The sequence below is a fragment of the Lynx canadensis genome, chromosome B4 (assembly GCF_007474595.2).
Source record: "Lynx canadensis isolate LIC74 chromosome B4, mLynCan4.pri.v2, whole genome shotgun sequence".
Lineage (NCBI taxonomy): Eukaryota > Metazoa > Chordata > Mammalia > Carnivora > Felidae > Lynx > Lynx canadensis.
The window spans coordinates 74,200-101,674 of record NC_044309.1 but is presented as its reverse complement, the minus strand read 5'-3'; the positions used below and the strand labels follow the sequence as shown (position 1 = coordinate 101,674).

Here is a 27,475-nt window from a genome sequence, read left to right as displayed (position 1 = left end):
GCCCAAGGCTGGTTAGACACAGTTTCTGGGTGAGATCAACATCTGAATGGGTGCACTCAGTAAAGCGACTTCCCTCCCCACAAAAGCGGGCCTCCTCCAATCCACGGGGGGCCTGGGCCTATTAGGGTGGCTGGTCAGCTCATCTCATCTTCTGACTTGGGACAGGGATTTACACCATCAGCTCCCCTGGCTTTACTTGGACAGGAACGCAACACCAGCTTTCCTGCCTCCAGCTTACAGATTTGGGGTCCTCCCAGCCTCCATAAACAAAGAGCAAAACCAATCTCCACGTGTGTGCGTGCATGTGTCCTGTGGGTTCTGTGTCCCTGGAGAACCCTGCCTAGTACAGCTCCTTTACACTGGCTGGTCACATTGCCATGGCAGTGTCATTAGTGTTCATTCACCAGATATTTGTAGTTCTTGTCCCTGGCACTAGTAGGACTGAACTCCCCCACTGCCCTTAAATTAGGTTTGGCCACGTAACTAGATTTGGCGAATGGAATCTGTGTAAAAAGGATCTATACCAATTCCATTTTGGAAGATTTAGAACCTCTCTCTCTCTCTCTGATAGGGTATGCCCTTTTTTCTTTATGCCATGGGTAAAGCCAGATGGTGGCTGCTGTGTCACCCTACGTCCCAGAATGAGGACAGTGCACAGCAGTGTTCCCAGACCATCTGTAAGGGACGTGTCAGATGGGCAAGAATCACTCTTCTTTAAAGCCACTGAGATGTGGAGGTTGCTTGTTATGGCAGCATAACCTAACCAATCCTGATGATCCTAGAATATTAGGGAGATTCTATTTGAGGTAAGACCTGAATGATGAAAAAGAGCTAGTCATGTGAGAAAGCCTGGGATGGAGGAAGGCAGAACGCACAGTGGCTGTAACGTGCAAAGAGACAGAGAGGCATGCTGAGACCCGAAGTCCAGAGTGACCACACCAGTGTGGATTTCCACATAATTTCAATAGGCAGCAACAAACAGGATTTTAAACTTCAGAAGAATAGAAGAGGCAACAATCTGATTTAAGAAAGTAATCCTTAGATGACAGAATAAAGATTTTTCTATTTTATCCCCTTCTCTAAAAGCAACAAACAAACAAAAATATCTTTGATGAACATACACTCTACAAAAAAATGAAAAAATATAAGAAGATAAATGAACTATAAATGTTCTGGCCAAAGAGTGAAATATCAAATTGACACAGGGGTGTAGTAATGAGAAGCAAGCCACCGGCCTACAACTCCAGGAAAATTTGGGAACAGGAAGCAGCAGGTGCAGGGATAACCAGGGATGCTGAATAAATGGCCTTACTTAATAGACTGGATAAGAAGCCATTAGACTCCTGCATCTGTAGTGCCGTCAGGCAGGTTCAATCAGACATCCACCCATCCTCATCCCAGAGGGAACAGGAGACAGAGGCTATGAATAGGTAGAACCAGAAAGTGCATCTGGCAGCAACAAGGGTGGTGGTGATATACAAGCGAAAAACAGGAGGTTCAATAAAAAGCTACACGATGAATTGTAAATACCTGGCAGCTCCTTTCTACCACTAAATTCCAGGTACCTAATCTCAGGCTCAGGCAAGAGGCCAGATGAGAACTTTGTGGAGAAATTAAATTATCACAGACACTGATGTCCGAGGGAAACTAAGAAGCAGCCATCTGGCCCACTGACATCCTTATTGTAAAGCCCACACACAGAATTTCAAATATCTTTCTAGTGCCTCACCCTTAAATATGGACAGACAGCCAAGGATCACCAGACACTGGTGAAGAGTTTCTCAATAAAACAAAGAAAAAGGTCATATCATGCAAACAGAAAACCAGGGGAGGTGGGGGAGGACATGAGACTTAAACAGAAAATGCAAGAATACTAAAGATTTTCAAAATACACATAACTAATTTCATCAAAGAGATGGAAAAGAAAATGTATCTATGAACCCACAAATAGAACATTGTAAACAGGAATATTGAGAAAATATTTAAAGATGATGAATAACAAACCCTGCTAAAGGAATAGAAGATAAGTTTAGGCTATGTCCCATAAAGTTGAAGAAAAAGACAAGAAATGCACAACAGGAGACCAGAGGAGAAAATCTTATAGGTGATACAATATCCGAATAACAAGAGTTTCAGAAAGAGTATCTGGAGGGGAGAAAGTTATCCAAGAAATAATTCAAGGAAATAACCTAGCAATGAAGACAGGCATGTGCAGGGGAAAGGGCCCATCAGGTGCCCAGCACAGGAATGGGAGGAGGGCCAAAGCACGCTGCCTTCAAAGGTCAGAACACCAGCGGAAAGCAACAGAGCCCCCAGGCTGCCACAGTCTGAGATGTTTTGGATTTCTCAACAGCAATGTAGAAGCTAGGAAATGATGGGAGAATGCCTTATAAATGCTGAGGAAAAATTATTTTCAACCCAAATTTCTGTAACTATGCAAACAATCAACTAGTGAAGGTTGAATTTATTGTGAAGAGATTTTCCATCTGCACATAACCCGGAAAAGAATGCCCTATGCACCCCTTTTCAGGAAGCTATGAATATGAATAAATACACCATTATTAAGGAAGACCCAGGAACCCTGTGGTATCTAGGAAACAGGACTGAACACAGGAAGCAGACAGCAAATTCCTGGAGCAAGTGCTCTAAGGCAGAACCGGAGAGTATCCAGTCCACATCAGAGAGAAACATAAGAGGGATCAGGGTGAAATGGAGAATTTCTTAGATTCAATAAACACACAAACTTATACTATAAACAATAAACAATACACATAAATTTATGGATATCCTTGCAGAAATCTTTTTTTTTTTAATTTTTTTTTTCAACGTTTATTTATTTTTGGGACAGAGAGAGACAGAGCATGAACGGGGGAGGGGCAGAGAGAGAGGGAGACACAGAATCGGAAACAGGCTCCAGGCTCTGAGCCATCAGCCCAGAGCCTGACGCGGGGCTCGAACTCATGGACCGCGAGATCGTGACCTGGCTGAAGTCGGACGCTTAACCGACTGCGCCACCCAGGCGCCCCTATCCTTGCAGAAATCTTAAATAAAATTTTTGCAAACAGAACCAAACAGCACATTAAAATAAATGCAGTTTTCCAGGAATGAAATGATGGTTCAATATTAGGAAATACATTAACATAATTAACGTGAGAAGGGCTAAGAAGAATATGATCACCTCTGCAAATGCTGAAAAGGCGCCTGACAAAATTTAACATCCATTCATGTAAAAAAAAAAAATGAATTGAGCGAACTATGTGTACATATACATGCATGTAGCAACAAAGTCAGCATTAATGAATTATTAGAGAATTCTCTGCTAGAGTAAATAAAGAATTATGGGTCCTCACTACATTGTTCTCATTTAATACTGCACTGGAGGTACTTATCACTGCAGTTACACAAGAGGAAGCAATCAGAGGAACAGGAATGTGGGGGGAAGGTAGCAATACCTCTATTTGCACACACAGATGGTATGATTATGTATCCAGAAAACTAAGAAGAATAAAAAATTCAATCAAAATACTTTATTTAATAGGATAAAAAATTAACATGCAGCAGTGTCTTCATATACATAATTTAGAAGAAACAAAAACATATCCCATTTGTAACAAAAGATTAAAAACAATGAAATATCTAGTAGTCATAAACTTAAAGAAATACACAAATCGGGGCGCCTGGGTGGCGCAGTCGGTTAAGCGTCCGACTTCAGCTCAGGTCACGATCTCGCGGTCCGTGAGTTCGAGCTCTGCGTCAGGCTCTGGGCTGATGGCTCGGAGCCTGGAGCCTGTTTCTGATTCTGTGTCTCCCTCTCTCTCTGCCCCTCCCCCGTTCATGCTCTGTCTCTCTCTGTCCCAAAAATAAATAAAAAACGTTGAAAAAAAAAAAATTAAAAAAAAAAAAAAAAAAAGAAATACACAAACCAATATGGTGAGAGTTATAACATGCTCCTGAAAAACACAAATGTATAATCGAATAGCTGGAAAGATACCATGTTCTCAGGTAGAAAGGCTCAGGATCATCAAAATGCCAATTCTTTCTAAGTTAATTTAGAAGTTAATACAGTTTCAATCAAATATTCAAAATTATTTTCTTAAGAAAGAAAACGGTTTCATAAAACTTCATTAGGAAGAATAGCAAGAATTTTCACAAAAAGAAAAACAATGAGGAAGAGCCAACCCTACCAGGAATTAATACATAACTAATTATTAGTAAATATAATTAATAAGTGCGGGACTGGCACATGAAAAGAGATTAATGCATCAAGATAGAAAGTTGAGATTTAGTCCCAAGTGCTTGCGGAAATCTTTTAGAAGAGTAATCTGAGACTCCATTTTACCATTTCTCACCTATCAGACTACTGGAAGTAGAAGAGCCTGGCAATATCCTCTGCTGTACAGCAGCACAGCAACAACCCTCCTCACACCCTGCTGGTAAGAACACAAACACCACAGTCTTCATGTGAGGAAGGTGGCAGTAACCACCAAAATCATGTATGCATTTACTAGTTGGGCTAGCAATATCACTGACACAATCACAAATGATATGCGCAAAAAGCCATTTATTATAGCGCTATCTGTAATATTAAATCAATAGGGGACTGGTTAAACATTGCATGGGGCACCCACCCAGTGGAGTACAAAGCAGGTATAAAAAAGAACGAGGGGTCATGTGAAAAGGCAACCAAGAAATGGGCTTCATGAAAATTAAAAGCTTTTGTGCTTCATAGCACACCATCACGAAAGTGAAAAGACAATCCACAAGACAAAAACTTTCGTAAATCATATGTCTGAAAAAGGACTTCTATGCATACTCTACAAAAAAAAATTCTTACAATTTGATAATAAAAAGACAACCCACTTAAAACATGGGCAATGATACGAAAGATATCAGGATATAAGGAGACATTTCTCCAAAGAAGATAAACAAATGACCAACGACCACATGAAGAGACACCCAACATCATCGGATCACTAGGAAAATGCAAATCAAAACCAAAGTGAGATATTACTTGACACTCATAAGAAAACTCTACTCAAAAAAACAAGACAAAAGCAAGTGCCAGCTAAGATGGAGAGAAGTTGTATCCTCACACAACGCTAGTGGGCAGGTAAAATGATGCAGTGGCTTTTGAAAATAGTGTGGCAGTTTCTCGAGAGGAGGCATATGACCCAGCAATTTTTCTAGGCAAATGACCAAGAGAATTGGAGAGATGTTGGTCAAATGGTATAAGCTTCCAATTCGAAGATAAATGAGTTCTGGGGGTATAATGCATAGCACTGTAATTACAGTTAACAATACTACATCATACACTTGAAAGTTGCTGAGCAGTCAGATCCTACATGTTCTTACCACAACAGAAATCATAACTATGAGATGTGATAGAGGTGTTGGCTACCTCCATGGTATAATCATATGGAAATACATAAGGTATCAAATCAACACACAGTACACCTTGTTATGGCAATTAGATCTCAATCAAAAAGAAAAACCTATGACCAACAAAACTTGTGCGGATATAGACATAGCAGCGTGATTCATAACAGCCAAAAAATGAAAACAACGCAAATATCCATCAACTGATGACTGGATAAATAAAATATGGTCTATCTACTAGGTTACTGCTCATACAACGGAAAACTCCTGAACCATAAAACGGAAGGAAGTACGGACACCTGTTACATGGGTGAACCTTGAACACGATGCTCAGTGAGAGAATCCAGACTCAAAAGGCCACATGCCCTAGGACCCCAATGACAGGAAACATCCAGAATGGGCCCATCTACAGAGACAGCAAGCAGAGGAGGGGCTGCCTGGGCTGGGAGAGGTGAATGGGGAATATGTTAATGGATTCGGGGTTTCCTTCTGGGGTGTGAAAATACTCTAGAATTAGAGAGTGAAAGCGCTGCGCCACCTTGAGAATGTGCTAGAAACCACTGAACTGCACACTTAAAACACAAGTCACAGAAGCCAAAGGACACAGCTTATTCACGTGAGGAGTCTTACAAAAGTAGAATTACATGAATCTTCTGTGCTTTAATAATTAACATTTTGCCATACACACACACACACACACACACACACACACACACACATATATATATATTTTTTTTAACTTTATTTATTTTTTGAGAGAGCAAGCAGGGGAGGGGCAGAGACAGAGAGAGGGAGACAGAGAATCCCAAGCAGGCTTCACACTGTCAGTAAGGAGCCCAATGTGGGGCTCAAACTCAGGAACCGTGAGATCATGACCTAAGCTAAAACCAAAAGTTGGATGCTTAACTGACTGAGCCACGCAGGTGCCCCTTTGCCACAGATTTTAAATCTTAATGCTTATTTTTGAGACAGAGGGAGAGAGAGCACAAGGGCAAGTGGAGGAGGGGCAGAGAGAGAGGGAGACACGGATTCTGAAGCAGGCTCCAAGCTGTCAGCACAGAGCCCAACGGGGGCTCAAACTCACGGACCGTAAGATCATGACCTGAGCCGAAGTCAGACGCTTAACCAACTGAGCTACCCAGGCACCCCCTGCCATGTATTTTAAATCTAGATTACTTTCCTCAAGTTCCCAAGACCTAGGTATCAAACACTCAATACTGTACATAGTAGCTGATCCTTAATAACAGAAAATAACAATTAATTATAAAATTCAGTTTAAAAAAACTTAAAACTCTTTATAATATCCTCTTCTACCACCAAAAAATATCAAAGAAATGTCAGATTATATACTGCCAAGTTTCAAATATCAATGAAAAGATCTGTACCTACATAACCTAAAATATTAGTATGAAGGTATTTTTTGTTTGTATTCCTAATCTGACTCAAATTACTTTGTGCTTTTACTAGGTAAGTACTCTGAGTCATGTGCTGGATGGTGATGAAAATGCAGACCATACTATGCTGTCTCTCAAAAGAATATAATCCACCAATCTACCTCCAAATGTACGGTTTTCACACTATCTAAACGTGACAGCACTAGTTGTTTTTTTTTTAATTTAAATAAGTGTCTTTAAGCTAAAGTATGTATCATATCTGATTATATTTATCTTAAGAAATTAATCACGTGGCAAGGAAAAAAGCTTTTCCAAAGAGTTACTGTTACAGGACTCATAAGTAAAACAACTAAAATACAAAAATAGTTTATCCTTATTTAAAAACAAGACATGTAAGAACTGTTGAGTCATGATATTGTACACCTGAAACTAATATAACACTGTATGTTAACTATACTGGAACTTAAAATAATTAAAAACAAGATGTATAAATCTTCCAAACAAGTATGATTTTTTAAAATGTTTTTAATTTATTTTTGAGAAAGAGTACAGGGAAGGGGCAGAGAGAGAAGGAGGCAGAGGATCCGAAGTGGGCTGTGAGCTGTCAGCACAGAGCCCGACGCAAGGCTCGAACCCATGAACCATGAGATCACGACCTGAGCTTGTCAGCTGCTTAACCGACTGAGCCACCCAGGTGCCCCTGATGATGATTTTTTTTTAAGCATTAAAATTTCCTTAAAGCAAGGTGACTGGCAATCAAACATCTATCAGACACAGTCTAGCTGCTTAGACAGCATGTAGAGACAGCAAACACGTTTCCCTAATAACCCAGGGTCATCACCATGCACAGAGACACCTACCTACCTACCTCGGAGTGTCACAGAGCAGGTGTCTGTGCTGTGGGGCTCTTAGCAGAATCCCTGACGTCTACCCACTAGATGCCAATAATTTCTCCTAAGGCATGACAGTCAAAAATGTCCCAGGTCTCCAGACATTGCCACGTGTCCTGTGGTGAGCTCAGGTTGCAAATCAGACATGCTTTTTACATATGTGTGCTTGACTTTTGTTAATTTTCTATCTCCTCCCTTACTGTTCACCACTGACCCACTAACCTCTTCCCAGCATGCATGTTTCTTAAAAGATGCGCTTTTCCTTTAAAAGCTGTTTTAAATACCCACCAAATATCAGACCACCACCCTGACGACAGATGGTTTCCCAGGGTCATGCTGTAAGAGGGTAGGAGTTCTCCTCTAAATAAAGGGTATGAGTTTTTAGATTTCTAACCACTATGGATATCAGTTAGCCTCTCTAGATTTTTTGGTCTTTTCATGCTTTTTTAAGTAATCTCTGTATGCCCAACATGAGGCTCGAACTCACACTCCCAAGATCAAGAGCCTCGCGCTCCAACGACTCGTTTTCATTTTCAATCAAAACCAAAAGTGCAAAAATTGTATCCTATCTTATTTTGCTTTTCTTAAGATTGCCACTGAGGCCAAATATGTCTTCACGTTTTTTTAACATGTGTAACCCTTTTCTACACAAGTGCTTATCTGTGTTCTCTACAGATAAAACTACTAGGAAAAGATGTCCAACTAAAGGAAGTCAAAATAAGAGGAATTTTCTCAGATTTCACTTGTAGCCATGAACTTCCGGGTAAAAATAAAAGATACAAACATGAAACGAACATAAAAACCCTGACACAGAAAGACTTCAGATACATACCTACGGCAGATTCTCATCATCTGTAGAACTCACACGTGTGAACTCCCCTCTTGCTGAAATCCGTACCTGTGGCCACCGTCACTCAGGACAGGACACTTTCCCAGCTCCCATTCCGCCTCCTGTTCCAGCCCAGACAGTAAACAGTGCCCTTTCTGCAGTCTACTTAATGCATGTTTTTTGCATTTCTGCGCTCTGTTGGTGATCTCCCAGCTCGAACAGTCTAAGCGAGGGCTCCTGAGCACAGCAGGCTGTGGCTGCCTCATGGAGAGGGTGCGCGTGTCAGGTAGGCCTCATTCAGGCAGCCGGTCACAGGGCTGTCCCTAACAACTCACCTGCCCCGTCACCCAGAACCAGGCAGGAGAAGTGCACCCATTCGTGCCTGAGGCTACTCCAGAAAGTGCTACGGTAACATCTACGGTGCTCAAAAGATGGAAAAGCAGCTGCATTCATGGATCCAGGAGATGATAACAGATCAAAAAGTGTAGTGGACAGCATTGTTCTGAGGTGAAAGTCCAAGAAATTTACAGTCCAGTTACCTGGGGTCAAGAAAACGCTACATCCTCCTCAGGTAGCGCTGGCTGCCTGCCATGTTTCAAAAAGTGACACCATATGAAAAAAGGTTAAATTTGCCTGCATATACTGGCTTGTTTTATAAGGATTTTAGCAAATGACACTGTAGAACAGAAATGGCATTTCGGTTTACAAAAACGTGAGCAGAGGGCTAGCAGGAACATAACCCTGTATTTTTCCCTCAGAAGCAAAGGATCAATGTTGGTGAATTCCCGGTCTGTGGTGACCTGACATAACATTACTGTGAATAAAAAGATGGACTATAATTATAATAAAACATAATCTTTACTTTTCAGAGGTTTTAAATAGTCATTTTTATAACATGATAAAGCAAACATCCTGCAAACCATTTTAAGCAGGGAGGTGAAGAAAACCAAAGTTTTTATGAGCTTTCCAGTTAGATATACAGCCAAGGCTGATCATTGCCACCATGGCAGAGTATTCCCTGTCCCTTATAACATTATTTCTTAACAAGTCAGTTAAAATGACATGATCACGGTCTTTCAGGAACTTAAAAAACTATGAACAGGGTCATAATGTTTGTGTCGAGAATTATTTTTTGAAGCCATTATTTACAACACAGCAACCGTACCAGCCCATGCTAAGTTAACCAGAAGGCGTCGTTTCTCAAATATTTTTTTTCCAAGAGGAATCTGTCATAATTTGCAGATTGTACACTGGTAAACATCAACTTTGAAGGACACATAACAATTCTGTACTTCAGAAGCGACAGAGTATGAACTATTTAGGTACACATCAGCACTGTGCTAAGGAGTTCAACAGCAGAGGGACAACAGAAAGGTCCATGTCATCCACTGTAGAGAGCTTATACTACAGGTAACACCTATCGCTTAATAAATGTTTGAATGAAGGGTCACCTCGGTGGCTCAGTCAGTTAAGCATCCAACTCGGTTTCAGCTCGGGTCATTATCTCACAGTTCCTGGGTTTGAGCCCCATGTCAGGCTCTGCATTGATAGTGTGGAGCCTGCTTGGGATTCTCTCTCTCCAGCCCTCCCTGACTTGCTAGCACACGCTCTTTCTCTCAAAATAAACTTTAAAACAAATAAATCTTTGAAGGAATTTAATCGGTTTATACAGACCTCTCTTTCTTCCTAATACGTTTGCCTATAAAATATCATCTCTTTAATGCATGAAATTAGACCAAACTTTGCAGGTGAACTTTTCCACTGTGTAGATTCTGATTACATGAGACTCAATGAGAATTTTTTAAAACCCTTGGGGCGCCTGGGTGGCTAAGTCAGCTTAGTGTCCGACTTCGGCTCAGGTCATGATCTCCCAGTTCATGAGTTCGAGCCCCACATCGGGCTGTGTGCTGACAGCTCAGAGCCTGGAGCCTGTTTCAGATTCTGTCTCTCTCTCTCTCTCTCTCTCTGCTTCTCCCTGGCTCTCACTGTCTCTCTCTCAAAAATAAACATTAAAAAAAAAATTTTAAACCCTCAATTATTTAGCAGTCCACTTAAGGATATTTTACTCTCATGAAGGAGCAAATCTTATTTTACTGTACGTGAATTTTATTATAATGAATGACAAGAGGAGAACTAAGAAGTTATGGGACCATTTTGCAGATCACAGATCGCAAACACACAAAGCAGGGGGAGACAGTGGCACGCGGGCTCCCGGCACGCACTCTTGCAACAGAGGCAAACATCGAGAGAAGAATGCATTTCAGCTGACATCTAACCTCTGCGCAGGCCTGGGTAATACACATTCTTGTCTTGTTTTTTATACTGAATGGATGTAATAAACATATCAAAGCTTATAATATCTTTGAATTCCATGTTGTATTACATCTTCCAGAAACTATGAAATCTTAACCACTACCTTACACGTAGCAAAGTGTATGGCAAGAGAGGACACAGACAACAACAGACACCGATGAGCACTTTCCACAGCTGAAGCGCCAAATACCCGTTATTTTAATACAACCTCTGTTCCTAAAGTACTCTGAGTTTTAGTTTGGTTAAAATGTGTTTCCTGCAACCCTGAAGAAAGGTGTCAAAAAAGGTTTGGTCTCATTCACATTTCTGGCCTGTGCTTAGTAACTCCTAGGCCACTGTGTTAAGAAGGATTTTAACCTGTAAACTTACAGGTTATTGGGAACGAGGGGGAGGGGAGGCAGTCCCCAGGAAACTACAAGAAGTATGTAATTATTAACTGTGGTTAATGAAGGCACATTGTTTTCTAAAATAATCCCATCACATCAGCTTTAGAAATGGCTGCAGCCAGACATGCCCAGGGGGCTCCACCAGTGGAGTGTGTGCAGCTCTTGATCTCAGGAACATCTTGATCTTAGGGACTGAGTTCAAGGCCCACGTTGTACATACTTTAAAAAAAAAAAAAAAAGTATGGGGTGCCTGGGTGGTTCAGTCGGTTGAGCGTCCGACTTCGGCTCAGGTCATGATCTCGTGGTCTGTGAGTTCGAGCCCTACGTCAGGCTCTGTGCTGAGGGCTCAGAGCCTGGAGCCTGCTTTGGATTCTGTGTCTCCCTCTCTCTCTGCCCCTCCCCTGCTCATGCTCCATCTCTCTCGCTGTCAAAAATAAACATTAAAAAATACTAAAAAAAAAAAAAAAAAGTATGGAAGCACTTTGGAAGAGGTTGTGGTCCCTCATCTCTCCCTGAAGAAGTGACATTTAACCCAAAGCCTCCAGACATTTAAAATTAGCCAGCAAGGCTGAAGCAAAGGAAGAGTAGCATCAAAGGTGGTACCGTGTGCATGAGCCAGACTGCAGGGAGGAGCTTCATAAGCCATTATGAAGGATTCGAGACTATAACGTAAGACACTGGGAAGTCACTGAAGAATTGTCCAGCCAAAGAAAGCGATTAGTTCCCCAACAGCTTTTTGGCTCAGAGAGTTATTCAGTATCAGTCATAGTAATTCCACCCTCCTCACTTCTACTTCTAGGACAGATGCCCTTGCCCCTAAAAAACAGCCTCCTCCCTCTCTGAGTATCAGTAGTTCTAGACGTGATGCAGCCATCTTGCAACCATGAGGGGCACTAGTCTCAGAATAAAGCTGCTGCTGGGGGCTGGGGCGACTGCACAAGGGAAAGACAGGCCTCCAAGCTGCTGACAGGATGACCCACAGTCCGTCCTATCCCTGGATTTCCAGTGTGAGCCACGGTCTTCTCCGAGTTTGAACTGAAAGCATCTAAGCTGATACAGTAACTACCACCATGTTGATGATAACAGACCATGAGCAGGGATGAGACTCTGGAGGGAGCCAGGCAGGAAAAGAACAGGGTTCCAAGGGCAGAGCACAGGGGCACCTCACGTTCACTTCTAGGTAGAAGAGCATCTCAGGGGTGCAGGGGTGGCTCAGTCGGTTGAGTGTCTGCCTCCTGATTGCGGCTCAGATCCTGATCCCAGGGTTGTGGGATTGAGCACAGTCTCCCTCTAAAATAAAGAGGAGAAAGAGGAGGAGAAAGGGCAGCAGCATCTGGCAAACACAGAAGCAGCAGTCAGAAGTGCTCAAGAGAAGCTCGAGAGTGTGGCATTTCAGAAACCAAGGAGGGGATGGTCAACCGTGCCTCACAACCACAGAATGAAGCCCGACAGGTCACGTCACCGTGACCTCACTGGAGCAGCTTCAATCACCCGATGGTGGAGGACACTGGACTAGAAGAAGTGGAGAAACAAAGGGGGAAACGGTTCTTTTGACGGGCGCTCAGAAAGGTTAGTACAGGAGAAAAGAAAACCAGAGCAGGTGTGCAGTTCAGCACGATGTCTGCTGTTTTGTGTTATTCTGTGATGGTGGGAGATGTCAAATGTGTCTGACAGCAGGTGAGAGGCTTCTGGAGGGCAGACGTGCAGAGCACAGGTGAAGAGGACGGCAGGTGCAGCATGTTACTTCCCACACAAGCCTGCTCTCGCCCAGGAGAAAGGGCTCTAGTAAGTCAGGACAGAAAGTGGAAAATGAGCTCTGCTGAGAAATCCAGCAGGATTTAGAGCCCAGATGGTGGTGTAGTGCCTACGGTATGCAGGCAGTCTTGTCCACCTCCACGTACCATGTACAGCACCATACTAGGAATTATACCAAAATCTCCGTCAGGGTTCTCAGGTCAAGGAACTGACAAGATGATTACGGGGTAAAGTTTAAATAAAAACAAGCAACAGAATACGAACCAGCTGAGGCTAATGCAGTTCAACTGAGGGACAAATCACTGACGGCTGGCAGTAAGGTGGAGAAGACGAGACTCAGCGGAGAACGTAAATGCCCACAAACTGTCAAGTCAATTTTGAGTTGACTTCACTATTGGCAGTGGAATGAGGAAGTGAAAGGTGGATACCCAACCAAAGGTTACGAACTATTATTAATATTAACCAATATACTTGCTCACTGAAAACAAGCAAAACAAAAACAAAAACCCACTGTTGGAAGGATAAACAATTACTGGCTAAAGAAGTTTTACATAAAGCACAGCAGGGCATAAGAGTGGACTCCAAAATTTCCTGAATGACAGGGTTGTCGTAGTCCCCAGGGGAGAAAGTGAAGGACACGTTCACAGAGACCTCCGTGCACTGCCTGGTAACAGATTCCAGGCCTCAGCGCAGGGAAGAGACCAGAAGCAGAGCCTCCCGCCACCCGGGTTCCAGGACACGGCGGGCAGATGCTACAACAGCCAGCATTCAGTTCAGCATTTCATATGAAAGAATTCAGATTTTTCTCAATTACTTCCTATAAATCAAACTTCCTGTGATCCTGCTCCTATTATTTACAGTATTTAGAATCATTCTAGGAAGCGGCACCTCTACTGAAGAACAAACACTGACTCCTGGTCCTACACCCGTCTGACATCCCCACTCTGTTCTTCAAGGTGAAACTCTAGAAGACGATGCTATTTAAAATGCAATTCATATGAAGTTGGTTAGAAACCACTCACAAAATATCTTAGGCCTTCTAACCAACTTTGAATCAATAGCATGATACAAAGATTTTATTGCTGTAAAGCCTAGGATATTTTGTAAGTGGTGTCTTTGTAACACTAGCTTGCAAGGGGCTATGTTCTAACATTTTTCATGTCAACATCTCCATTTTTCTATGGACCATATTAAGAATTGAGGTAGAAAATACCAGTTCACTAACACCAAACATTACTGAACACTCACAGGGTAATACTGATGTGGGTGCTACTAGACTTTTCCTGGGACTTGACAGTCTCAATTTGTCCTAAGGTACAGTATTCAATCTAGTAAATATTAAAACTTACTAGTTTAATGAAGGTTATTTATATACCACTGTACCAGAAAGCCATGGTTGGATTGACTATGGGCACTCAGCAGAACTTACTTTCTTTGGCTGTGAATAACTGGGATACAACTGTTTTATTCTAAATTGTAGTTAAAAGAAACTGAGATAAGATTAAAAGTGCTATTGCTGGTCCTACAAAAACATTACTAAATTGGTTAGTTCTTCTGTCTACAACTGATATTTCAAGAGAATCCTTTTAAATTTAAATGGTTGACATTGATGTGGTCACTGATGTGATGTATGTTGAGAAGGAATATTAACTTCAACAATCACCTTGCAACAATATCATCATAGAGAGACCTGACTGCCTGAGGTCCGCCTATGGAAAATATATGTACTTTTACTTTAGTCAAATTACTTTTCAGTGTCTGATTTCTTAATTTTATGTATTTGAAATCTTGTGAATTAAGAATGTCTATAAATATATAGATATTTAAAACTTTATGATAATAAATGTAATTCAGCAACACGATTCAGCAATTTTCTTTTCAGGGGCGCCTGGGTGGCTCAGTCGGTTAAGTATCTGACTTTGGCTCAGGTCATGATCTCACGGTTCATGAGTTTGAGCCCCACATTAGGCTCTGTGCTGACAGCCCAGAACCTAGAGCTTGCTTCGAATTCTGTATCTCCCTCTCTCTCCGCCCCTTCCCTGCTCACACTCTGTCTCTTAACAGTAAATAAATATTTTTAAAAAAAATTTATTTTCAGAACAAGATAGTTAGGTACATCAAATTTATATATTACTTTGTAATGGTAAAGGCTCTAAAAAAATTTAAGCTACTTCAATTCTATACCTCCTTTTTTCCCCACAGGACACACAAGAGAATGTGATGTTATATTAACCCTCTGTGTGAATTTTTGCCTTATTAAACATTATGCCTCATTTTATTAAAAGTGTTCTCTTGGGGGAAAAAATGCAATTCTAACAACAGCAATTTAATAATTGCTTTTGAACATATCTGGTACTCTAAAACTGAGAAAATTATTTATAGGTAAGAAAATATGACAACACACTCTAAAAGCTGTGTGTTGGGGCGCCTGGGTGGCGCAGTCGGTTACGCGTCCGACTTCAGCCAGGTCACGATCTCGCGGTCCGTGAGTTCGAGCCCCGCGTCGGGCTCTGGGCTGATGGCTCGGAGCCTGGAGCCTGCTTCCGATTCTGTGTCTCCCTCTCTCTCTGCCCCTCCCCCGTTCATGCTCTGTCTCTCTCTGTCCCAAAAATAAATAAAAAAAAAAACGTTGAAAAAAAAAAATTTTTTTTTAAAAATAAAAGCTGTGTGTTGTCACATGATGTAGAACTAGAAAAAGCGTAAGAAGCCGGGGACCAGTAGGAAATGAAGTGTGCACAGGGCTGCTTCCTCCCCATCTAAAAACCAGCTGCCGTGTACCCTGGCTTCTACAGAAGTAGGGAGCCAAGAGAAAGCCTAACTTTAAACTGGCTTCGTGGTTGTTCAGCTTTGTGGTTGTTTCAGGTTGTTCACCTGAAAATAATGGGGACTAGAAGCTAGTTCTAATAACCCTCAGAAAATAAAATTTAACTTTCAAATTATTCAAACAGAAGTTTCTTACCTGAAACAATCCAACATGACTAGAGATTACAAGAGACTTCTTAAAACTGTGTTAATACAGGTGTGCAGAGTAGTAAACTAAGAAGGTATTTCAAAAAAGAGATAACAGGTTTTTGACATTACATATTAAATGTCTTAAAATATAAGAAATATGTAGAGGTACTTGGGTGACTCAGTTAAGTATCTAATTTCAGCTGGGGTCATGATCTCACGGTTCGTGGGATCGAGCTCCGCATCAGGCTCTGGGCTGACAGTGTGGAAATCTGCTTGGGATTCTTTCCTTCTGTCTCTCTGCCCTTCCCCCACTTGTGTGCACGTGCACACTCTCTCCCCCTCTCTGCCTCTCTCTCAAAAATAAACTTAAAAAACAGGTTAAATTATAAGTACAATAGAAAAATAAATCACCTTAAACTTTATGTACTCTATAATTTAAAAAGACAACACCTCTAATGATAAATAAAATGCCTGAAAAATTAAATATGGTATCAGTGGAAATCCCAAATACATTAATCTCACTTGTTCCTACTGAAAGGATCGGGTAAAGTAGACGTGCTGCATGTCAAAACCCAAAAATTAAGGACTTGATCTCCCAGACACCGTTTCTCAGGTGCATTTCTGAGACGGAAAAAAAAAATCAACAGGCAGATAAGAATCTACAAAAAAAAAAAAACTAAAAAGTTCACAACAGCTTTCAAGCCAAGATGGTTTCCATGCTCACCCTTTCATTAAGCCTTCTTCCTAAAAATCTTTCTACAGCCATTAAATGGGAAAACCATGTTTAATATCCCACTTTAACATCCCTTCCGACGAGTATCAAGATGGTCTGGATCTGTGCAGGCTACAACTCCATTCATCTAGGTCTCTCTTCACCATATGGTTCTCATATTACTTTATTTTGGATAATAGTAAACACCTACTGAATTCTGAAGCCTCAGTACTTACAGCTACTTCCAAGAAATTAGCTACTTCCATCCAAATTGAACTTATTTAGCAAAGGGAATGCTAAAAGCTTCCTCAAGACAATGACTTTTCCCTCTAATATAGCAAGAACACTCTATTGTTGGAGTGAATTCTGAAAATTCTCAGACATTTCTATATGTAAGTATTAAAATGAAGATTGTAAGTTGGCCCCAACACCTGCACCAAGTTATCTTCATAGTGTGACTGCCAATAGTGACAGCAAGACGATGAGCCAATCATTGATGCCTGCTCTCAGATTACTAGCTGTCATTTACCAGAGAGATTGGAATTAACCAGAACTTTGCATTTGGAAAGTTCTGATTACCCGGAGGTACCTAACAGTCCTTTCTTCCCACCTCCTACTTTTTGTAAGGAGAGTAGGCATAGTGTTAAATTCTTTTATTACTCTGTGCTTTTTCAGGATTATAAATGTACATTTGGAGGATGAAGGTATAACAGTAAAAAGAGCCCAGTAGTTGGTAGGTTTTAGGGAAACAGCAGCCAAATAGAGTATAAGTGTGACAGTCATACACTTGAACTCAAAACCCATTCGATCGTGTATGCTGTGTGACCTCTGGCACTGGTACTTAACCCACTGGGTCCAGCTGTCTCCTTGTAAGTCACAGGGTACTTACAACTGTACTGTAACAATGTAACTTATCATATAATCATACCGTAATAACCCTTCTCTCCTTGTGCTGTAGCGAAGACTGAAGCAGAGTATAACTGCCTAGTAAAGTAGGTGTTCACTAAGTGACACCTTCTTAAGAAAATGGTGCTGCCACAAGCATGGTGTAGATGATAGAACCTGGCTCTCTAAAACTGCCTGGAAGGTGAACTTCTCAAAGGACCTAATGTCAATACACAGCAAAGTAAAATATATTTATGACAGATTCTCCTGCTATAAATCCCTGTATCTTCCTGATTAAAAAACAACAACAACAAAAACAAACAGCATTTTTTAATCCCAATTGTGAGAATTAGCATTAGGTGACTAACTTTCCACAAATCCATTAGAAATTTTGAATATTTTTGTGTTTACATGATACATGCCTACCTAGGTAAGAAGATTCTTCCCTCGTTATATTTTAAATTTACTTAGCATGTAAGCATATCAAACTGGGGAAAATATTAAAATTTTTAAGCGGGTCTACCTTTCACTAAATACTTAGATAATACCTGAAGAACATAAAAAAGTATTAATCACAACAAAGTTGTTTTTAAAAATCCTCATGTGATGAACATAATAAAATCACAAAGTTACAAATCAGAACAAATCTGAAATCAGTGTTAAAACCTCAAAAGTAATCTTAACTCAAATGCAATATACTATTCCACGGCACCTATCCTTACTTTCTTCTGTCACCTTTCACTTGCTTCAGTAATTGTTACCTGGCAAGTGTCTAAAACATAAAGAACAATATTTATGTTTCCATAAAGAACAATGTTTAATGAACGAGATATTAAAACATTCTACCTATTGTCAGAAAATACAACACTTTAATGTAATCTTATGAAACAGTAATTATGGAGTCATGTGAACTACAAAAGCATTTATTTAAAACAAAATTAGGTAACCTACTATATTTAAGTATTACTCAGTTCACAAAATAAATAAAACACCACACAAGTTTTCGTCAATACACATTTTTCCAATATAATGTGATCTGCGAGGTATATTGCTCTCAACACTGAAGAACAGAGGAGTCCTAGGATGCCTGAAAAATGTGGACTTAACAGTATCCCATTACCTTTGTAATTTCTTTAAATTCATGTAAACTCAGGCAAACATTTAACCTTTCACTACTGAATAGAAAATATAATACAATGAAAGACTAAATGTCTAAATGTTTATTAGCTCCACATAGATTAGTTGTAAAATTGAGGTAAATAAGTATCTAACAATATACTAAATGTCCCTACTAAATAATGAACTACTACACAAATACTTTTTAACGTCCAAGTAAACATACAGACTATTTACACTTGTAAATAACTTTTACATTAAGTATAATACAGCATTTTCACAAAAAACAACTTTTCAAGAATTTTCTGCCTGAAAAATTATTCGTAACAGGCACACACATGTGCGATAAGATCTTTCCTTACGGCGGTACGACACGTTTAAAATAATACAGCTAAGACTTGATTACTCAAAAAGACCATACTCTTGGGTATTTAGATTTGGATTGTTCTCTCCCTCCCATTAAGCTTCGTTTGTGTCACTTTACCTCCTATCACAGCGATCCTCAAACTTATGTTCTACAGAGCACATTCTCTCACAAAACTCCTCATTTGCCCACTTCTTGTTAAAGAGCGTACGCTGGAATGGGGTGTGGTAGGAGGTGGTGGGGCCTCTCATATTAAAACAAAGACTGCTGTGCTGTAGGATTTTTAAAAGTGGAACAGCATATGTAAAGTACAATGGCTAAGACTCAATGAATATACACCATTTGGTTCATATTATTATGGTATTCATTTATGTGATGAACTTGTAGATACCAAATGTTTCAAAAATCAAGACCAAAACCACTGATGATATAGAGAACCTTTAGATCACTAATGACTGTCACGAAATCACTGCACCAAAGCAGATTTGTTTTTTAAATTCTGACAACGCCACCACAAAAAGTAACTTAAAGTTACTGCTCAAGACATACAGGTAAAAATTAAACTCAATTATTTTTTACTTGTCAAAATTCCTAGTAAAAATATTGGTGAAGGTTATGAATTCCTCTTCCAAATGAAGAGATGACAAGCAGTTATTCTTTATTCAGAAAGTCCTTCTGCTTCAAGTAAATATAAAACATACGACCTGAAGCAGTTACAGACAGGGTGACAGATGTGAGAAAAGAGAAAATGATTCACTGATTACCAACAGTTAGAACAAGAACTCACACCGTGTACTTCAGCTACCCCGACTCTTCATCAAAGATACAGAAGCCAGGATAGGTGGGTGCCAGGCACGGGGGGAGGCAGGTAGGGAGTCAGTGTTTGTATGACTGGATATTAAGTTTTACAAAACGAAAAGAACTCTGGAGATGGACAGTGGTGATGGCTGCACAACAGTGTGAATTTAATATCACCAGACTATACACTTTAAAATTAAGATGATAAATTTTGTTATGTATACTTTACCAGTAAAAAAAAAAAAAAAAAAGAGTAAAAGCAAAAAAAAGTAATGATGAAAAGACCCTTAACACTGCTTCAAGTAAATGAACCACAAGGACTACAACAAACAAATGCTTATCTTCCAACTTTCTGAAATGACTAAAGTTGAAAACACAGATTCCGAGGTGCACAACACCACAAATCGGTAAACAAGACACATGTGAGCACGATGTGCTGTAATTTCAGAGCTTCTCTCCTGTACACATGAGTTTAAATTATTAGCCTGAATTTTACTCAACTGAACTGAATTAGTCTAATAGTGATCCATGCACCCATAGGCCTATGAGGTAGGTACAATTACTATCATTCCTGTATTCCAGATGGGGAAACTGAGACCAGGCATGGTAAGTGTAATTAATTTGCCTGCTGTTACTTTGACAGAGGAGATTCAGACCCAAGTCATCTGGCTCAGGGATCATTTTGCTATGCCACCTCTCTGATCTAAATAACAACAACAACAAAAAAAATCTAATCACCCTATTAAGAAAAAGTTCAGTGTTAAGTCCAAGTTAAGGTTTTCAAACAGTGAAAAGTGTTTAGCTATCATAAGGCAAAGTCTGACCATTAACTCCATTTTTTTTTCCAGATACACCCTCTTTACCTAAATGACATTTACTATGTAGAATTTAATGGACGGATAGTAAAGGAAGGTAAAGGAAATAGGACGCCAAAGGTTTAGGTCTTTAAGCAATATGAAGGCAGCGTCTGATACCTCTATTACAAAAGCCGGAATTCTTCATTAACTTAATGTCTCAAGGTATGCCAAAGTGCATGGGTGTCTCTATTACAGTGCACGTGAGAGAATTACCTGAACAACCCCTAAGGAAAAAGGGGTAGAGTTAGGAAAGCGTTTACATAAACACGTGTCAATTCAAGGAAATCGGAAAAAGGACACCCCACTCCAAGTACCAACATAACCAGGTCCCAGGAATATTCAGCATGAGCTCAGAAGCGAAAATTAACATTTTAAGTGATCGTTCTCTGTAAATCATTTACAGGTGTATTTAAACACGTTGCAACAGGTAACTGCAGAAATAAATTGCCCACTTTACGGAATGTGAAAGGGAGATTCAGTTTTCTCATGAACATCTATGGGGAGAAAGTACCATGTAAAAGACAGAAATCCTCTGTTAACCACAGGTAGAGTTAAGAAAAAAAAATTGATTCTCATAATCACATCCCACATCTCCTACTCTTTTAATCTCTAGCCTAACCATCCTATAAAGAATCCACCAAAAATGACCATAACCAGCGCCAATTCGCCAAAGACGTGGAAAATAACATGCCTGTACAAAATTCATATTCTATCTTCTTACTGTACAAATTAGAATTCAGAAAAACCACAAAGGTGACAGTGCTTACCAGAAAGCGAACTTTTAAAGTACAACCAAGACTGTCTCCTCGATAACTTCCAACCTTTAGAGTCAATGACCCCAAAACCCGAAAAGGTTATGCATCCCACATTTAGTAAGCTACAACTACTTCATTTCTCACTTTAAAACAAAACAAGCCTTTTACTTTCTGCTTTTCAACAGACTAAATTCTTTTTAGGCAGGCTTACTGTAGGATGCAAAACACCGGATGAAGCGGACCTAAGGGCCCAGGACCTAAACCTCGGGGCACCCGTGGGTCCCTCCAACCTGCAGGCACCTGCCCTGAGCGCCCAGCCAGACCCGGGCCCAGGCCCCACGAACACCGCACCGCGGGTCGCACGGGGTTGGGGGTGGGGGGCGCGAGGGGCCGTCCACGTGGAAGCCGGGGTCCCGGGCGGGCCTGCAATCGGCGGCCCCGCTCCGGACGCCGCGCCGAGGCCCAGGAGGACCTGTTGAGGAGACGGAGGCCTGGCGGCCGCCGAGGCTACCCCACAGAACGCGGACCCGGCCCCGCCTGGGTCCTCGGGGCCCGCCCTGCCCCGGCCGCGGCCGCCGCCCTCCAACAACGAGCCGCGACGGCCAGCGCGCCGCCGCCCTCCCCCACTCACAGGGCCGCGCATCCGCGGACCCCGGCCCGAGGGCCCCAGGCCTGGCCGCGCGGGAAGGGCCGGCCCGGCGGGCGGCGCTCACGCGACTCCCAGGCTTCCGGCCCGAGCAGGCCCTGCACGGTCCTCCTCCTGCGGCCCGCCCCTCCCGGACCCGCCGAGGGCGAGGGGGCGCGGGCGGGATCCCCGCAGGCCCCGCCGCCCCCGCCCGCCTGCACAAAGCCCGGCGGGCCACTCGGGGCGGTTCTCGGAGGGCGGGCGGCGAGCGCACCGCGCCGGCGGCCCGAGAGGCTGCAGCCGGGGCCGGGCTCCACAAAGCGACGGCGCCACCGCTCGGACGCCCCCGCCCGCGCCCCGCGCCCCGCGCCGCCGCGGCCGAGTCTCCCACCATTATGCTCCGGTCCTCGCCGCCGCCGCCGCCGCCGCGCCCGGCCCTCCCCCTCCGCGCCCGGCCCCGCCGCCGCCGCGCCGCCTCCTTCCCGCCGCCGCCGCCTCCCGGGCCCAGGCCTGCGGGGCGCGGGGGGGAGGGGGGGAGGCTCCCCGCCTCCCGGCCTCCGCGCCGCCTCCGCGCCGCCTCCCCGCCCCGCCGCCGCCTTCCTGCCGGGCCTGCCCGCCGGCTTCGCGGGCCCGGCCTCCGCCTCCCCGGGCCCCCGGCTCCCCGCCGCCCTCCCCGACTCCGCGCTTCAGGGGCGCCATGTTGACAAGCCACCGCCGCGGACACCCGCGCGTTCCCGGCCGGGAAGGCGCGGCGGCCGAACCGGGGACTCGGGGGGCCCGCCGCCGCCCGCACTTACGGGGTCTCGGCGCCGCGCGGCAGGCCTGGGGGCGGGAAGTTGGGGCGCCGCCGCCGGGGAAAGTTTGCGTCCTGCGAGGCCGCGGCGCCGCTCACATGGCGGTGGGTGCGCGGGGCGGCCGCTCGCCCGGCCCGGCCTCCTCCACCTCCGCCCGCCCGCCCGCCCCCGGACTTTATTGTGTGGCCGGGCCGGGCGGGCCGCAGGGTGCGGGCCGCGCGGGGGAGCGGGCCGCGGGGTGCGGGCCGCGGGCTCCCTCCCGGCCGGGCCGGCGCCGCGCACGCCCACACCCACCTTCCCTCCGTCCTGTCCTCGGCGCCTGTCTCCGAATTTGCTTCAGCATATTCTTACATATCCACACATGCACTCGAGAGCAGCACACACGTGAAGGCTACGTACGTGCGGGCACGCGGGAGCCGGCGGCCCAGCGCACAAAGCGCCCGGCGCTCGCAGCATCGTCAGGCTCCGACCTGCGGGGCTGGGGGCGAGGCGGCCGCGTCTGCTCCGGTGGGCCGCGCGCCCGCAGGGCCGCCGGCTCCCGCAGGTCGGCAGATCCCGCGAACGTGCGGGCGAGGTCTTTCCAGCTCGGCCGTCAGAAACAATTGCAGGGAGGTGCTAGATTCCTCGTTCCAGGCGCTCACAGCCAGGACTGCGGGAGGAACAGGACCACCCGTTATCCACCTGGCTACACCCGTACAGGTGTAAAGAGAAGTATCTGTTTCAGTTTGTAATCCTACATCTAACCAGAGGAGATCCCAGTGGATGCTTTACTGAGACTCAGAGATAAACAGACTTTTACAGATTTCACATATTTTCCATAATGACCTTTCTCCGGTAGGACTTTGGAAGGAAGACCGACCTATCAGCCAAAATTTCTTACTCTGGTTCTCCTTGGACATATGTACTGAAAATCACTAGGAAGAGACCGTTCAAGAAATTTAAGGATTCTAATCCAATTTATCAATCTTCTTTCATACCTGGTCGCTAAGCCTAAGAATTTGGAAATGGGTAGTACTTGAATAGGTGTTCTATGATGCACACCACTCAAGGAAACAGTCTTTCCACACTCAACCCTGGATCTGATGCATCTCACAGAGTTTTTGGTTAGATCAAGAGATGTCACAAGATAATTTTAAATCATTTTTACAGATTAATATATGTCTTTACGATCCAGGAGAGGAATTAAATGGTGTCAGAAAAAAATCAAGTCATACCTGATATTTAAACACTGGCCCAGAAATTCTAACAATGAACAGCTTTAAATCATCTTTTTTTTTTTTAAGTCATCTATAAAATAGAGGACTGCATGGTTCTGTGTATTTCCTGGAGGCTGCTCAAGTAAGACAAGTTCATGTATGTGTAAAAAAGGAAGCTTACCTTTTAGGAAAGAAGTGACTGCATGATTCCACATTTTCCTCCAGTTAAATTGTTTAGGCATCTTTTCAGTGTTCATACTCAGATCTTATCTCTCATTCTATCTAATCTAAGTTAGTTTATCCTCAAATTCCCAAATATTTTATACCCAAACTCCAAATTTGAACAATTCCCCAAATTGCCTAGAATTTAGCCCTTGGTTCCATTTTCCCTTCAGAACAGTTTCATTTACCTCATTTTTCTCTCAGCTGAGCGAATATGGAAGAGGGGATATGGTCTGAGCCAATGGTTTGGTGTCAATAATTTAAGTTTGGGGCGGGGGAGGGAGTTGAGGAAGACCCAGAATACCAAAATAGTTATTTCCATACAACTCAGATTATACCATGAGTTTACCATCTGACCGCAAAGAGAGGGCAAAGGTGTCAGAGAAGAGGGGAAAAAGAAGAGCAGCCAGCCATAAGGAGCGGTTTGCATCAACTAGGACATGTTTCAGAGATTTAGCACCTCCCAAGGAAGGACCCACAACAGGCCTAATCCTTCCCGAATCCTACCACCAGTTTCTACCCTTAACTAATACTTGACCTGATCAGCGTATTGCTTTGTCCAGCTTCTGCTTTAAGAACTATTATTTGAATAGAAAAGGCATACGTTATCCAACAACTTAATGTGGAAATTTTGTCTCTTTAAAAAATAAATCAAATTATATCCTTACCTTGCACTAAACAAACCCAAATGACTTAAATGTCATTGTAAAAACTAAAAATCATTTTTCAATAGGTTCAAGAAACTATAGGTGGATATTTGTAATATTGAAGGTGAATAAGAATATCTGAGACCTAAAGCAGTGATTTTTATCACAAAAAATGAGTAGTAAATTTGGCTGTATAAAAATTTATGAACCCTGTAAGTCCAAACCAAATACAGACCTACTTAATACGCCCATGGGAGCTACAACTTTTATACCTCTAAAAAGTTTCTCTAATATCTTCCTTCCTGCTTTGTTCACCTACGAGGACCAATTCCAATTTCTTGGGACTGGTAGGGTTGGGGCTACTTCACAGCTATAGCCTTGGGGTCTCCTGTTGAGTTCTTGCCTCAGAGTGTTCCCGGTTTGCTAGCATGTAGCAATAATGAGTCCAGGGAGGTGCTACTGAAATGCATTGCTTTTATTTATTTTGCCTTTTTCAACATAATAGTTTTGCATTAAAGATTGTTTTGCATTAAAGATTGACTTATATAAATATTGAGTACTGTATATACGCTTTCAGAACATAGTCTTAAGTATATAATGCAGAATAACTAACTATGAAAAAGCTTCAGGAATGCAAATGAACAGCACAAAATAGAGAAACTGATAAGTAGAAGTATTACATTGTGTTACCTTAAGTAATGTAAACAAGTGAAATAGACAGGTCTCAATGAGACTTGGTGTTTTTCATGAATGGGGACTCCAGAATACATAGCATATATTTTGATTTAAAGTAATAGTAACTACATTTTCAACTTACAAGAATTTTTTTTCAATAACAGATTACCCTTGTAAGTGGAAAGACTGTGCAAGTAAAATTTAAAAAGCAAACAAACTGGGACTATATATATATGCAAGAAATGAGAACTAGGGTAATAGTTGTTAGATATAAAAAGCTACTTCACATCAGTAAGATATACACCAACGTATAGGCACCTGGGTAGTTCAGTTGGTTGAGCATCAGACTTCAGCTCAGGTTATGAGCCCTGAGTAGGGCTCTGTGCTGACAACTCAGAGCCTGTGGAGCCTGTTTCGGATTCTGTGTCTCCCTCTCTCTCTGCCCCTTCCCCACTCGTGCTCAGTCTCTCTCTCTCTCTTTCTCTCTCTCTCTCTCTCTCTCACAAATAAATAAATATTGAAAAAATTAAATATATATGTATATATGTGCACCAACATTATCCTCCTCAAAGAAGGGACAAAAGCCACTGGTGATTTATAAAAGAAGAACTATAAACTATTAGCAAATATTGACCAATATTCAAATTAACAATTCAAACGACAAAACAACACAACACTGCTTTTTTTCAAATGGCAGAATTCTTCAGTGGTCATATTATTGAGGGTGAGAGACATGGAGACTCATTCATCACTGAACTGACTTGTTATGAACTCTCTTGAGATTGCAAGAGCCTGAAAAATATTCCTGTCGTTGACCCCAGATATCCACATTTAGAAACCTATCATAAAGACTCTATTTGCGAGATAGGCAAAAATGTATGAACACATTGTTCATGTCTGTCCCTACTTAAAACCAACAATTTTCTGCTGCATTTTGAATAAAATCAAATCCTGTTCTTGGGCTTGCAAGGCCCAGCATTTTCTGGCACCTACTTAGCTCCTAAATTTAAATTCATTGTGCATTTCATTCCTGTCTTGTTGACCTTTGTCCTATCTCAGAATGGTACAGACTTTGTACCTCCAGAAGGAGGATCTTCTGGATCATCTTTCTCCCATATTCCTGGGGATAATCCTACTCATCAGGTATCTATCTGCTGGACTGTCACTTTTTCCAAAAGGACCTTCCAGAGCCCCCAATTTAAATTGGCCTATTTTTCTATCTTAATGATATATTTACCTCAGTGTAAATATAGTGTTATTAGATTTAGTGTTTCCAGTCTGATGAGAGGATTGTTCTCTATAGAATACCCTGGCACCCAACAAGTGTGGTTAAATGGAAAAATGCCACAGATAAGATTGGTGATTTCATTGCACTTGATAGAACACTGTCAGGATATTACTGTTTTGCTTTTAAATAACATACTAGTGGTTCTGTTGATCAAGTATCATAGTCCTTCTTAACACATCTTAATTAAAACTACATGTTAATCAGATCATGTTGTACTTAGGTTGCTCGAGGGCTGTGAAGTAAAGAATCTTGTAAATGCAGGTCTCCCAAACTTTGAGAGGTCTATGTAATGTTCTCCCTGTCCATGGATGCCTGTGTGTGTTTGTGTGTGTATAACAGAACAAGTATGTATACCTGGGCTGATATTCTTGGAGCACATTAATATGTTTTTCACCTTTGCATTTCCACGCACAAGGTCGTTTGGATTGGAGGCCATTAGGATTGCCACAGCGCGAATGGACATAGAAGAAAAGTTAACACTAAGCTTCTGATTACTCCAAATAGGAAATTTTAATCTGCTGCAAGACAATAGGGCTGCAACCATGGCTTTATTGAGAGAGAACATGATTCTCCAAGTTGTTTTTTCTCACTTTCAACATATTTAAGAACAGGTCTGGGGGAGCCTGGGTGGCTCAGTTGGTTAAGA

General features: G+C 42.5%; 1 protein-coding gene across 11 annotated transcripts in view; it reads right to left on the bottom strand.

The window, feature by feature from the left end:
* The window catches only part of ZMYND11 (zinc finger MYND-type containing 11), a 134,780-nt gene extending 111,557 nt beyond the window's left edge, over nt 1–23,223 (bottom strand). For 4 of the 11 annotated variants that reach the window (XM_030321090.2, XM_030321091.2, XM_030321092.2 and 1 more), the window contains exon 1: nt 23,096–23,165. The gene's annotated coding sequence lies outside the window, so the exon portion shown is untranslated. Of the gene's footprint in view, nt 1–21,394; nt 21,586–22,804; nt 22,897–23,095; nt 23,167–23,200 lie in introns of those variants that run through there. The other 7 variants (XM_030321085.2, XM_030321089.2, XM_030321088.1 and 4 more) reach the window with 6 other exon arrangements.
* Nucleotides 23,224–27,475: the final 4,252 nt, after the last annotated feature.